Below are 15383 nucleotides of genomic sequence, written 5' to 3' on the forward strand. Positions count from 1 at the left end.
ATCTAATAATTGTTACACACTTGAAATTTTGTTCTCTTCTATTTACTTTTCTGCTTTTCGAGCAGCTTTATGAGAGCCTGCCAGCATGTTCTGTGATTTCCTGATTAACGTCAAACATCTGAGCTCTGTCTCCTCAGTCTTAGGCCTGTTCTGGTGCTGCCCAAAGGCAGCTGAGACACATTGAGCTTCATGGCATGTCTGGACACTGATTTAACCACTGGCTAGGAAGAACTCTTGTGTGACAGGCGAAAGCTTAGCTCACAAGCTGTCACTGATGGGAACAGAATATACCCTTGCTGAGTTGAATTAAATCTGGTCTACCTTCTCCAAATTGCATTTGTGTCTTATTATATGTCTCCTGCTGACCCTCAGAATGGACCTTGTGACTTTGCAGTGGATTTCTGCTGACACTTTCACTTAATGGACATGCGTGATGCTGTATCTTCCTCTTTCTATTATGGATTCTCTAAACTTCTATTGGAATAATTAAATTACTTTTGATACATCCTTTACTCAGTGCGTTGTCTGGAGAAACTGTATTCTTCTTCAAAGTTCCTCATCACATCTGTATGAGCCACTACACTGGAGGTTACTTCATGGTAAATGCATCTTTTTTTTGTTTACATCTTTATGTTTTTATAAAAGTACTTAAGTATTTTTTTGGAACTCGGAGAGTGAGTTAGCAAACACAGAGACTGAATTTTTTTTTCTTATTTGCTAGTAAGGTAGTGAAAACACAGATGACAGTATTGCTTAACAGAAATCCCAGCTATTCGTTTTTGCGGTATAGATACAGATGAGTCAGTCATTGTGCTGATACCACTCCCAAAAAGAAGTCCAACAGTGAAAGTTATGGAATTTGTACATTAGTGCTAAAGACACCTATCATTGGATGTGTTACAGAAATAAATATCTTTGTGGTCATCCTAGATAAGACTATGAGCCAAGCAAGATTCCCTATTAAAGCTTTTTGGTTGATTAGTCACAAAGCACTTCCTACTTGCTTGTTATCACAAATGCATCATAGATGTGTGACTAAAACCACATTTTTGCTGGTGTACGGGTCTTAAGAAGTTCAAGTGGGTTTACTGACCCACTTTAAATTTCAAGGCCCTTGTTTTTCCACTCTCTGTGGGTTCTTCTAACACATAGAGCTGTAAATGGAAAGCCGATTTTTGCAAGCCTTGAAGTTCCGAGTATGTTTTCCTTTCTCAAATATTGTAGCCTTATATGACACTACAGCATTACCAAACAAGACATTTTCAGTTTTTTTACGTGCTATTTAACAGTGCCCCAGAGAAGCTTAAATGTCTCCTCTCTCCACCATCCCTCCCATATTAAATAGACTTTTCTGGTTGGGGTACCCTAAAGTCATTACAATAAATTGGGAAATGTGTTTGCCTGTAGATATTATTATTTTATTTTTTAATAAGGTGAGTGAAGCCCAGAAGAATGTGATGGGGATTTCAGTAAATTTAATCTGAAGTAATTATAACATGAGCCAGGGGGTCATGTCGTGTTCTTGCCTCAGCAATAGCTGGGGTGTTTGACACGAAAAGAAAACATTTATTTGACCAGAGAGACTGCTTAAAGTTTTTCATATCGCATGGACCCTAAGTTGAACAGACTTTGGCAGCATGTCCCATTCAAGCTTGGAATTGGTCCTCACGGCAGTGTAACACTAATGGTAGGAGGTACAATTCAGCCCAGATCTGAGGCTTAACATCCTACATTTAAAAGGCTGTTCTGGCACTTACAGTGCAATGTTCTGGAGACGTGCTGCCCCATCTCCCAAAAAGCCTTAACAGTTTCTATTTGGTTGCACACTACAGCAGGGGATATTAACCACAATTCCAGTTGCCCTGTTGTCCTGTTTAAAGTGTAGTTTTAAGAATGGAGGTCACCTTTGTTTCCCCCCTCACTACACTGCAGCTCTCATTCTGCAGAGCTCCCATGTTGCGAATGTGCAGTAACAGATGTGCAAACAAAGGTGCCACTTCATTTTGGTGTTTCCACTCTGATTAATGAACCTTAATGCGCACAGCCCAGGTGGAATAACTCATATTCTGGTTTGCCCTCGGAGTTCATCAGGCAAGGGGATCCAAGTTGGTTTTACGAGGTGCAGTGAACTCCCAATTTTCACATAAAGCAGGGGTGTTAAAAAGATTTGGTCCTTGAGGGACTCGGTCCTGCAGGTTTTATGGGTACTGTGAATCATCAACAGTTTAAGACCCTGAGACTATGCTTAATTTGTCCAGTTTAAACTATTATTAGTTCGCTTGAGGAACTTAGATTCAAAGCAGTACAAAAAATAATGAACCTGTGAACCTGAAATATGAAAGTTGGACTCTGATTATAAAATAAATGAAACTGTAATCTAATTGCGGCAAATGCAAGTAGGTTTCCTGTGTTTTCAGTTCTTCTGTTTTCTGTCCACAGCTGAGTAATGATGTTCATTCAGATTTGGGTGAGGTTGGAAATAAAATTATATTTTCCCCCAATGAATGTTACTGTTTTCATTTCTGAAAGAGGTTGTTTGGAGAATTCATTTCAGACTAGAATTCATTTAACGAGCGCTAATACAACTATGACAAGAAGACATTTTAAGTCTTGAGCCTTGAAGTGCTGTAATATTTTTCTCCCTTTAATGCCCTAGTCTGTACTTCTGTGAAAACGTAATCTGCAAATTCACCACTTGGTTCAAAAAGAAAAAACAATGCCGTATAATATCTCAAATGTCATTTTCAGTAAAAATGTTAGTTAAGCTAAGCCCAATATCCTTGCTGAGTCTATGGTTTAACATACAGTAAACCACACAATTTTAAAATTTGGTATAGTTTATAGTAATGGCCTGATTTATAGATGGACTTCCATCTGGGTAGTTTTATCAAGAGAGAAGTTGGAATCCAAACTACCATTCATCAATGTCATCCATCTCCTGCATTAGAGGTGAAAACTATTAAAGTACATCAGCTAAATTTAAAGTACATGAGCTAAAGTATAAGCAAAATATATTTCTCTCTACTCATTTTTGTATTCTGCTGTGTTAAGAGAAATGTCCCCATAGTAGGAAAAAAGAGTCTCTTGTTTTTGTGTTTTGAAATATAATGATATTTTTAAAATAGTTGTGATGGAGGTAACTTGCTACAAAAAGCCAGGTGTTACTCTTAGAAGCTATATGTACTGTATACTCTCATCTAGATTCCATTCAGATCCTTGGGCTACCTTTTACATTCATTTCTCTTTGGCCTTCACTCCAGTTGTTCATAACCCTACTTGTTGTAGCTTGATGATACCCAGTAGGGCATATACTATATTGTCACTACTGCCCACAGTCAGAATCCAGCCTTACGCAGATGACCCTGCATTGTTCCCAATCAGGCTCCAGGCCTCTCTCATTCCAGCAATCGCCGTCGCATTAACTAATCAACCAATCAGACCTTTCTTTCATCACCACACCCTCCACACTGGGGCGGAGTGGTGGCTCTGTGGCTCAGGATCTGCGCCTGTGGCTGGAAGGTTGCCAGTTCGTATCCCGCGGCCAGCAGAGGAATCCTACTCCGTTGGTCCCCTGAGCAAGGTCCTTCACCCCCACTGCTCCAGGGGCGCTGTATAAATGGCTGACCCTGCGCTCTGACCCCCAGCTTCTCCCTGTCTGTGTGTCTCATGGAGAGCAAGGTGGGGTATGTGAAAAGACAAACTGCTACTGCAAGAAATTGTACATTTGTGTATGGCTAATAAAGTGATCTTATCTATTTCTTAAACCATCACCACGTTCACCTCAATGCTCAGTATTGGTTTTTCACCAAGTGGAGCCCCTCATCTCCCTCTCGAGATTTCTCTGCAATTACCTGACTTCTGAACCTTTGGCTTCCTGACCTACAAACCTGTCTTTGACCACGGCCTTTGAACTGCGATTTGGATAAGTGCGCTCTGATTTTCCTTGTAACTCCTCTAGCTCTTTCGAGATACATTAGTCACCGCATAGGGCCCAGTTATTCATCATGTGCCGTAAAACATATACAGTATGTGTATTTACATCAGATCAAGAGAGGAAAGGGTACAGAAATATGTTGTATAAAGCAAATGTACATAATACATAATATATTTGGAACTACTGCAAACTTTGTCACATTGGTTTTTGAATGGGAATGGCTGTTTTTAAAGCCTTAAGTAAATTCACAAAAAGTGTAATCTTAAATTTAGTTTCAAACTAGTAATGACTATTTTGGCTATATTCATGTTTTTAAAGACCCGATTACAAGATCAGTAGCAGAAACAAAATTTATACTTATCCTCTCCTATGTGCCCTCCCAAAACTTAAAAACGTTTTCGTGACAGTATTTTAACTCTTGTCTCCAATTTTATCCAGATTAATTCTGACTGAAATACTGGCTTCTGTGTCAGTTTTTAATTTTTACTGACACATGGAAGGCACTCCCAGTTGTATGAATCTGATGGGGATGAAGAGGGAATTTTGTTATTGGCATCATTAACTTCAGGAAGTCAGGAAATAAAAAACAGCGAGTGTTGAACATGATGGATAGGATTGTTTACATAGAAATGTTCAATAAAATTGTAGATCTGCAGTTGTCCTGACATTCTTATATCACCACCAGTCTTGGATGTTATTTTTTTGGTTGCTGCTCTTTCCAAAAGATTAATGTTAATTGAATGGGACATTTCTTAAGATGCGCCATGATATAGTTCATTAATTGTCTCAAGAATTAATGGATTGATGCAGTTTAGTGGAAAATGGGGATACGTCCTTAGAATTTGGAAGGAGACTTTGTAAGTATCGAACATTGTCTGTCATTGAGCAGTTATTGATGTTCTGATGCTTTCTTCTCAATGGGTGCATTCATTGTGCTGTACCAGAGGATGTGACCACAATCCCTTATTAAGAATTACCAGCATCGGTCTATTCTGAAATGCTGGTGCGGTACACAGCTTTTTTCTTCCGTCTTTTTATAAGAAATTGTGAAATAATGTCAAATGCATATGGGGTCACCCATTATTTCCTGGCATGTTTGCATTCTTAAAAGGAGTGAGGTGCGTCTTTTGCCTTTCTTCATTATTTGGGATGTCATCACCACACTCTGTCGCAGACAAACGGTACCCAAGAACTGACAACAGCTGTCACAGTGTTAGCAGCTGCGCTGTGTTAATTCTGCTTAAAATTCAGAACTTGTCTGCAATATTCCAAGAGACACCATTTCTACTTGGGCTAGAAGAATATAGCACTCGCATCTCTCAACTGAATTGTGAACCCGTTCCATTTTCCAGTTTGTGTTTTTACATTTGCAAGGAAAAATAAGTTGTACAAATGTATCTTTAACTCGCAATCAGCTGTTAACGATTTTTAAATGATATGATTTGGTTTTATCTGATTTTATGCGTTTGTACTTCTAGTTGCCATGGTTTAATTTTTGTATTATGTTTTATGTAGCGTTCTAGAGTTGCAGCATCGACTGTATCTTGTCAGTTCAAATCTTGACAATCTAATTTCCAAAACAGAATCCTAGTGCTGCACCAGCAGGAGCTGCACCTTGTAACACAATTCCATTTTGTTTTACGATGCAAATAATATGTCACTCGTTGTACAGCTTAGACTTTTTAGGACTTAGGGTGTCAAAAACAGAATAGTGTAATTTGCATCTTAAAATCTTGGGTGTGGCTTAATTGATTAAATGATGAAACTGAAGCTTGCAGGGCTGTTTAACACTTTATCTACCATTGCCATTGATTTGCAGTTCCTAAGCAGCCCATAGGTTTTTAAGTTTTTGTGGGCTAAAATAGCTTCCTAAGAAAGGCCAGTCATTTAAGCCAGTATCTGGGTTTAAATAAATTATATAATAAGAAATTATACAGGTCTGAGGACATCCCCAACTAAGCCTGCGAGAGAGATGCTTAAATCTGAAATTTTAGCAATTGGGCTATTCCCTAAAGTAAGCTGTGATGCATTGTACAAGATGTTCTTTTTGTTCATTCAGATGCAGTCAATACTATTTTGTAAAATTATGAGTAGCAGGAAATAAAGCATTGACTTTTGCTGTGTCCGGAGTCTGACAGATAAAGTAATTAGATCAATATTCACTTTACTGCTCTAATAATATGTCTGATATCATTGTCTTGAAACCACATTTTAGCTAAACCAGAGAGCCCCTGTGCACAAGTTGCCAAATTCTTCATAGAAATTCTACTTTTAATCTATAAATAGAATCACTTCAAGTGGAGGCAGTTTGAGGCCAACGCAAGGACAAGAAGGCACTGCTCGCAGTCAAGAAACAGAACACACATTGGGTGGACCACTGTAAAAAAACTTCTGTACCAGCCAAACCCTCAACTTAACACGAACACAGATGAGATGCCTCATAGACAGGTACTGCAGGCACAGCCATATGGAATGGCGAAATCAACGGTGCTCCGGGGGTAGACCAAATAAGTTCAGCAGGTTCTGAAACATGGCAGGAACATCCTGATCGCTAATCCTTGTGCTCTTCTGAACACCATTGGGCAGAAAGAATTCTAGCTGACTGGAGTCTACTGCTTGGCAGACAATATTCCAAGAAAAGCATCCATATTAGTTACAGCAATGTGCACAGAATTGCTTTACTGTTACTTTGAGCGAACACTTTTTCCATCAATATCCTCGGTTTTCTAAAGGCAGGGAAGAGCATATATAGTTTTGCCATGGCCGATGGTGTAGTAAGACGATTTTCACACTGAAGCTGATTATTGAATACCAGTTAAGTTCATAAACCTGAAAAGTAATTAAGATCCTCAGTTGACTATATATTAATTCCTGATGTTGTGTGAAGAATAATATCTGTGTCTCTGATATCAGGATGGTGGCTACACACCATCGTCACCACACTTTCTACTAGTTATTAACTTCATCATGAAAACAATCATAAGAAAACCCACCTCCAGTATCCAGGCGACGTGAACAATATGTCTATATATGACTATAATAACATCTTGACAGCTGTAATGATACCATGATTGTTTTGATGTTCTTAGTCAAGCACTTGTCCTGACAATTGGACAACACCAGAACGCTACCTAAACCACAAGATCGTTAATAGGCTGACCTGCCTCGTCAGCAACTTTGAAAAGGATGGAGACATGACCATGGTTGATCACAGCTGAAAGAGGCTGCTGTGGCATTCTGCCGATTTAGCACAGCCACACCAAGCACCAGAGCTGTAAGGCTGCATTTCAACTCGCTCATTCTTTTAACGTGCTTGTGAAGCTTGGTAGAACCTTGGATATCTCCCTCAACGCTGGATAGGCAGGGACCATGAGAACCGTAAGAGACGGGTAAAGATGGAGACATCTCATCATCGGGTGATCCTAAAAAATAGGATCTAAGTCCCAGTTTGATCTGGAATAGGGATGAAGGAGAACACCTATCGTTTTAAATGAATTGCACTGTAAAAAGATATGAACTGATCTATGAAGGAAGTGAAGTCTACTATGTTACATTTTGGGAATTGCATTAGGTATTGGAGGCATCAAGTCACTTGTAGTTACCGTGTATGGACACCCATCTAACAGCAGTGCATTTCATCGTTGCAAAAGCACTTATTTGAAATACAGATCTGAAAATCCATGAAAATCAGATTACGGTATTAGTTCTTCCACTAACATTAGTGTTGACCATCAGAGGTCTGAGAGCACTGGATTATGGCGAGTGTCAATTAAAGTGTCTGCTTTTGCTCCACAAATGTGAGGATCTGTAATAGGAGACCTAGTTAGTGTTCAAACAGTCTTCTCCTCCCCTGAACTTAGCAGCTCAGATCTGACTTTAAATAGCTGCTACCACTTGGCTACCAAATTATTAATACTGCATCTGGATAGGAAGTCATGTTGCAGTCAAAAATGACATTCAGGCACAGTGTCTTAAGTATCTCTGCTGGTTAATATAGTTCATATACAGTATTTTATTGTAAATCTGTGTTAAATCTGACAAATAGGAACTTGCCAAATTAATTTTTTAATCAACATACAGACTATAAACTAAATGTATTAAATTCTTTCCAGCACTACCCATGAACATATATGTCGTTCTATACCATTTTCCTTTCATGTAAATTCAAAGGATGTTTTCCATGGAATTTAGTTCTGTAATAGCTGCTGCAGAATAGTGCATTATTATAATCCTGGGAAACTCATTTACATTTTATGTTATGTGAAAAGATTACACTTCTTTGGTGCTTAAGAAAAAAAAAGCTTATAGCTCAGTAATCATCCCAGAGTGGTCCCAGAGTTTAAAATGCAAATACAGTAAAATGGTTCCATCAAAACTCTTTACGTTAGTGTAGTATACCGATATCCATGGTGTTTTAGTGTATCAACCAATACCTTACAGAATAAAATCACCAGTTGTTAGACAATTATAGTACACGACTATTGATAGAATTTTTCCTGCAATGTTTTAAGAATTTTTTTTTAAAAGAAATATGTTTTCTCTGGCTTAGTCTCCTGGAGCTTAATTGTCTTTTATTTAATTACGTGATTTTGAGTTTTCACTAGTTTAAACTGGAAAAGCAGGGTATAAAAGCTGCTATCCCTAGAGAGATTTACTGTGAGTAAGTAGGACAACAATCAGAAACATGCTTGTGCTTATGTATTCTCTTTCTGCAGATACGTTCAAAGTAGAGAAAGGTCTGAATTGGTTTGTATGAAAGTGTGGGAAAGCCCAACTCATCATTGTAGTAGTGTGAGCACACAGGTTATGGCATCATGTCACTACAGTCTCTCCTTGGCTCTTATTGTAGTGACTTAAGATGTATATCTACAGATAGGTACATCTATCATCCATTATCTCTACATTTCTCTAAATTTAAATGTATTGCTTTGGTACATCCCAGATATGATTGTTTCATGTTCAGGGGAATTGCAATGTTATTTTTATATTTTCTGGTGAGAATGAATCGGCATTGAGTGCATTTCAAACCACAATGAAAGTAAAATGTACACAGTAATGTGTAAAACCTTCAATTCACATCACAAAACAGATGAAATTTCCAGGTATGTGCTGCACCATATTCTACAATTCAGAATGAGGTGACAAAACTTCTGGAGATGTGAAAAGGCCCTATGACACTGTAAAGAAGCAGACTCTTAAATACAGTACAGCTCTTTTAATCCAACAGAAATATTGCTCTCGATTTTTAGGTGGTTTTGCCGACAAAATCTACTTATTAGTTAACTCTGCCTGCAGATCGCTTTGGAACATTGAAATGTTTGTACTTATTCTCTTGTACATCACATTACATTATTTCTTACAGTGACTAGTGAGTAGGAAGGGCCACTTCATGTCGCAATCGTCGTGAATTGTTGCGATCTCCCGTGGTGAGCCCAGCAGTTTGTGACACCATGCAATCAAAATTCACGATTTTGTGTTTCATTTGAGATTCATAGACTTTTCTGATACTGTCAATGAATTTATTTTGTGAACGAGATTTAACAACTGGTCTGAGAATTTGAGACTGTAGTTCCCCTTTATTGAACAATGGCATCATTTCCAGCACATTGAAGCAGCCAGCATCTGTAATGAGCCAGACAGGCTTAGCTCAGAGTTGTTCAGGGTTTGTGTTTCGTTAAGATGTTGAGCATTGTTTTTAAATCTGACTGGATTGTCCTTTCTTGATCAAGTTCAACCAGACATGGCCCATTGTTTTAGATTTCCAAATGTGCAGTTCTTGCAGCCGATTTGGCTTGCTTCTTGGGAACATTTGTTATTGACAAAAATGGCACTAGATCCATGCATACTGTGTGGTGACCTTGCAGTTGTATCTGTTATGAATTAAAATGCACACGACAAATTAGCATTGGATTAAAGCTTCAGAGTTTAAATGAATTGATTTAGACCCCATTCCATTGATGGCAAGACGGCAGATTGCTGCTTTAGATCCAGGCTTTCTTATTAGTGTCTTCACTTGAAAAATTAATTTTATTCCCTGAGGAGGGGAGGGCTGACTTCCTCTGACTGTTTTTCATTTACCTGTCTAGTAGGTGGGGTCCTGGGTTTCTGTTCCAGATGGAGTAGCTAATTAATGAATTGACCCGATTATGTTCTTAGACATACATACGAGTTGTTCATAAATTCTTGTATAGTTGATTGCTAACAATGTTCTCTTCATTAAGGGTACTGTCACCTACTAAACACCTCTGAGCCTGGTGAGAAGTATTGCAATTACACAGTTAATTAAACAATCAGACCAACTTAGTAGCTGAGAGCTCAGGTATAACATAAAACCAGAGAACACGAGGCCCTGGAGGAGAAGGAGTTTGAGAAGTCGGCTGTAATCCTTGTTTTTCTAAGTGTGAGATCAATAGTGTGATCGGTTACATGCTAGTGTGAACAGTCTTAAAAACACCATTATTGGTCGCTTATTCAGGATGTACACAATGTAATTTTCAGCTCCTTATCTATCTTCTCTCCTTCTCATCCAACTCCTTTGCTCCCAGCTGTTATTTAATTAGAATGGATAGAACATTTGCTCATGGCTTTTCCTCCTATTGATCCTTGGCCTTCTTGTCTGTTTCCCCCTGATTTCAGGGTCTTCAGGAACTGCACGTACCGCAGATTAGTTCCAGGGTTAACCCCTTCTCAGGCTGTGTTTTATTTATATTTTTGAGTCCTTTGTTAGCAACCAGGCAAACATAGATAGGTTCTTCTAAAGGAAAGGCCTTAAAATGTGTTTGTCTGGTTGAACTGCTGACTTTTTGTAGCTGGCAACATCTACTGTTTGTCATCTGTTTGAGATCGGCAGAGCTCTCAAAATCCAAGTGCATTTTGAAAAAAAGCTTACGAAATTTAAATGTCCTTATTTTGAACCTTCAGACGAATGTTCTTTATGGAGATTTAACAATAATTATTAAGAACAAGCATTGTATTAGTGTTTTTTGTTGTGATGGAGATCACTAACAGATAAAAACATTGGCTTCTGATTTTGTGTGTGATAAGAGATTTTTATACATTGAAGTTAGTGCTGCTTTTTTTCCAGATGCCAGTAAGATGATGGAAAATGAATGCCTGCTTAGAAAGTTTTGTAAATGCATAGGACAGACCATGTTCCTTAAACAGGTATTCTAGAATAGACAGTAAATGTGAGAAGAAAAAATTAGAGTGTTCTCACCATTGGGAATCCTTAACATGTTAATCTCTTTACTCCAAAGGTACTATGCTTATTGATTTGAAAATCATTTTAAAGCAATACATGGAAATTGAATGACTGGCCTCTTAAACTTGCTTTTGAATTTTGATGTACTGTACCTTTGTAACTTTCATTTTTCAGGTGCTGTACCAGCCCTTTAACCAACATACGGGGAATGTGTGATTTTAAAGTCTTTTGCCAAATCTCAGTGGATCTGATCATTCCTTTTTCTCGAACATAAGATGCAGTCTCACTATCAGAGTACAAAGAGAATTGTGATGAGAGGAAGAGAATATGAGTGAGTGAATGGTTGGTTGCAAGTGTGAAAGAGTTATTTTGCAGTAGGCATTGAAATTCAGACATTGAATCTTGAGGATTTCAAGAGCCTGAAGCACCTAGCCTGCTTGTATGGCATCATGGAAAACGTAATTATATGCCATTAACTAGTCTGCTTGTTTGCTATAATGCTTGAGAGAACACTAGTATGTATTGATAATGGAAAAAGCTGCAGGCGGAGTAAATATGCAGTGAATCACCGTTTTTAGGTGCTCTTCATTTTCTGTGTTTTGACATTTTCAGAGAAGCCTCGTGTTTTTTGTGCCAGTGGAAAACACTGTGGTTAATGGATTAATTGGCTTTCTTTCTCAACAGAATTCTGAAACACTGTCATTTGTTGTTTGTGTTTTTTAATACTCCTCCTCCAAAGGAAATATGAGCAGGATCAACCTCATCATACTTGATCATTTCAATTTCTGGATGTTATAAAAGAATTACAGGAATTGCAGCTGTATGGGTGGAATTTAAAATAGCCAAACCAGGCTGGAATTGTCAGCTCTGCTGTGAGTGATATGTAATATGTTGTAGCAGTTTGATAGGCACAAACTTTAAAGATCTGAGGGTGAACTTTGTTATTGTCATAGAGCAACACTGTGATGACCAAAAAACACAGCGGAGATATAACCCTTGTGACTTCACCTAAACTAAACTGAAGGCAGCGACAGATCTGTTAATGAACTGGTCTACTTCAGAGGGAACCACAAGTCATTTTGCATGCAACTAACTGGGAAGAAAAGCTGATAAGCTGTGAAGTTTAATTATATTAACTCTACTGATCATTTTCTATATTTTTGTCTAAGTAATGATTCAAGTTAAGAAAGAACAAAGGGAGGGCTTAGGTTTTTCATCACCACAAAATACTTCTACCCTTCACTGTGAGAAGAGATTCTGCCTGTATGACCAAGGACAAAGACTTCATAGGATAGCCCTAATGCCCACTGGTGTTCCAAATACTTACCTAATCCTTGTCTATATTTCATTTCTGAGCTGAAAGAGAAGCTGACATTTCACTAAGTAGGAAATGCTCCTCAAGTTTTGATGAATGCAATCCTTATTCTATATCCATTTCCCATTTTTTCAAACTGTTAGTGGAAAAAGCAGGCGCTGAAACAGTCGACGTCTGTTTTTGCGGAAGAAAGCTGTCATCATTAATGTGAAAGAGTCACTGCCTTGGTTCCAAAACAAGTGATTCTAACCAGCAGAATTTGTGCTATTTGTGACACTGTTCCCGCCTGCAGCTACACAGCCCTGAAATCTTGTTTATTTCTTGGATTTATTGCTACCATTCTTGTATTTTTTCTATTTGCCTTCTGCTGGAACACAGAGTCTTCAGGATAAACCAAGCCACCAGTTAAGTGGATGGTCTGTTATTGGTTATGACCTAGTCTTCAGGTTATACTAATTGGTTTTCTTCTTTTTTCAACATTGGATTACGTGAGAGAACCTCGGGTTTTTGCTGCTGGACATTAATCCCAGTTTTGTTTCAGGACAGGCTGTTCGTTTTTTAGTTTGGCTAGGCAAAAAGAGAATAACATAGACAATAACTATAATTCCTGTTTCACATGGATTATAAAATCGTAAGGTTTCATATGTGCATATGCTAGGAGAAGGCTTCATTTTTTCCTTCTTTTACTTCATAGCATGAAGTTGACCTATGTGATTCTTTGGGTCTTGCGCACTGACATAGCTCCCTGCTCAAACTTTTTATCCGTGTATAAAGTACTGTTACAAATCGTAGGAAATGTACTGTACATTTGTTTGCAGTCTATAATATCCTGCTCTTCTGGATGACTTTACAGCTGATTAGTGTGTGACACGGCTACTCTCTTCTTCCCTAAGCAAAGACAGAAATATGGAGCTGCCAGCATATTTGCAGAATCTGCATAATTGCATCTGTGTCTCAACTGCATTTGAAAAAAGGAATCAAGTATTGTATCAGAATAGCTGTTACTGATGCATAATGTAGGAGAAATAATTTAAACTGCTACAAAGCTCACAGTGTTTGGTACCTTTGAAGCCATCAAAAATCATCTATGAGCAAATCCCAGCTTGGCAGACTAATGTTCCATTGGTACAAAAAGGGAAAGTCTGCTCTCGTACATTTTCCTTCAGCTATGGACCTAAAATGCTCATTCAAACCTCCTTGCATGCCACAGGATTTTTTTATAATTATACAAAGTCCCATCACTCCTTGAAATTCATTTATATTTCTCATTGGTAGTCCAATGATGGATCTGGGAACCTGTTTATAAAATGGAATAGAACACATTTGTCAGTGAGAGCGGTTGGAGATTGTTTGACGGAGCTCTCTAAATCCAATTAAATATTAAAAAAAGCTTATGAAATTCAGTTTTCTTTATTTTGAGCCTCCAGAATTATGTTCTTAATGGAAATGTATAAAGTATTATTAAGGACATGCATGGTATTAATATTCTTTGTTGTGATGGATATTGCAAATTGATTTAAAAGAACTGAGCTTGTGATTTTGTGTGTGATAAGACATTTTGTGATAAGCTATATGAAGTTAGTGCTGGTTCTGTCTCCTGGTTCATGCTTTTCTTTGCCTGTCTCCCTAGGTGAGCCTTCAAAGGAACTGGCTGCAGCAGAAGGTTAGAACAGTGTGAGAGACCCGGGAACTGGGGCATGTCTCTCTGAAGACGTGGAGAATCCCTCCCCACAATCCCGACTTCATGGTGAGCATGAATTGTTTTTCCCATTCTTATGAGAAGAGCGACAGAAGTCCTTGAGGACACAGTGTACTTACAGTATACAGGCACCTTTTTAAAAAAAAAATTTGGACTTAATTACAGCATGTATAATGATTTCAGTTAGGCTGTGCATGAGCTTTCTGTCTAAATTAATATATTTTGTATTTAAAGCTTTTTGTTTCAATATTTAGTGTGTATATTATAATGGCTTGTCTGTAACCATTGAAAGCCTCTGTCGCTGAATTACATATTGTTTTCTGATGTAGTGCTGCAGGAAGCCCATCTGGTCTTCTTGGCCACAGGTAGTGGTTCAGCTTGGAGTGCGATGGCCATTTGCTCTTGGAGAGGTTGCATGAGTTTAGCCTGCAGTCTCTAAAGCCTATTTATGGAAAGACAGGATGCTGCAGGCAAACGAGCTACAGTATTTGTGTGTCGCATTCTGAACCAGCGTTGGGATAATTCATTGTCAGCTTTGACCTAGTCTTCAGATTCCAGTCATTCATTTGGCTTATGAGAGTGAATCTTAGAAGCTTCTAAATCAGAATGAAAAAGTCATTTTTTCAGTGTGACTAGGCAGAAACCAAAAGTGATCTGATTTTGAAGTACCACTTCAAGTGATGCTGGCCTCAGGTGACAGTATGGGGGTGTTTGGCATGTAAAATAGCTGCTTTGAATATTCAGGTGCTGAAGTACAGCATGTTGTAACTGCGTGTTGTAACTTACATTATGGAGAGCAACTTGAGAATCTAAAGACGAAAAAGCAAACAAAAATTGTTGAAAGTCCCTCTCCCAGGTAATCAAAAGCCATTAAATGAATCTGATGCTGAATTTAACATTAGTTTTAATTTGTCCTCAAAGGGAAAAACATTCCTTGTCTATTTAGCTTGTGCTGCTGATACGCCTTTCTCCAGTCAGTCGGTTAATTGTCATTTTCCCTCATCACCTTCTTATTCGAGTGCCCTTGTCTCTCAAAGGAACATGGGGCGAAGGGGGGGGTGTCTATCCAGAGCAAAGTCTTTTCGCGCTCCATTTGTCCTCTTTATCACCTCATTCTCTCTGTCAATTCCAGCTGATCACTATCGCCTGTTCAGACAGACAAAGCCTAATGAACATGAGGGTGCAAATTGGCTGTTCCTCTCTGGTTCCCTGCTCATGAGATCCAGCTTTCACT

At 38.4% G+C, this 15383-nt stretch overlaps 1 protein-coding gene across 4 annotated transcripts in view; it reads left to right on the forward strand.

Annotated features, from left to right (window-relative positions):
- Positions 1-15383, forward strand: part of otud7a (OTU deubiquitinase 7A) — a 106982-nt gene that overhangs the window by 15464 nt on the left and 76135 nt on the right. For all 4 annotated transcript variants that reach the window (XM_015343756.2, XM_069190720.1, XM_015343755.2 and 1 more), the window contains exon 2: positions 14081-14197. The gene's annotated coding sequence lies outside the window, so the exon portion shown is untranslated. The remainder of the gene's footprint in view (positions 1-14080; positions 14198-15383) is intronic.

Source organism: Lepisosteus oculatus, chromosome 5 (genome assembly GCF_040954835.1).
Source record: "Lepisosteus oculatus isolate fLepOcu1 chromosome 5, fLepOcu1.hap2, whole genome shotgun sequence".
Classification (NCBI taxonomy): domain Eukaryota; kingdom Metazoa; phylum Chordata; class Actinopteri; order Semionotiformes; family Lepisosteidae; genus Lepisosteus; species Lepisosteus oculatus.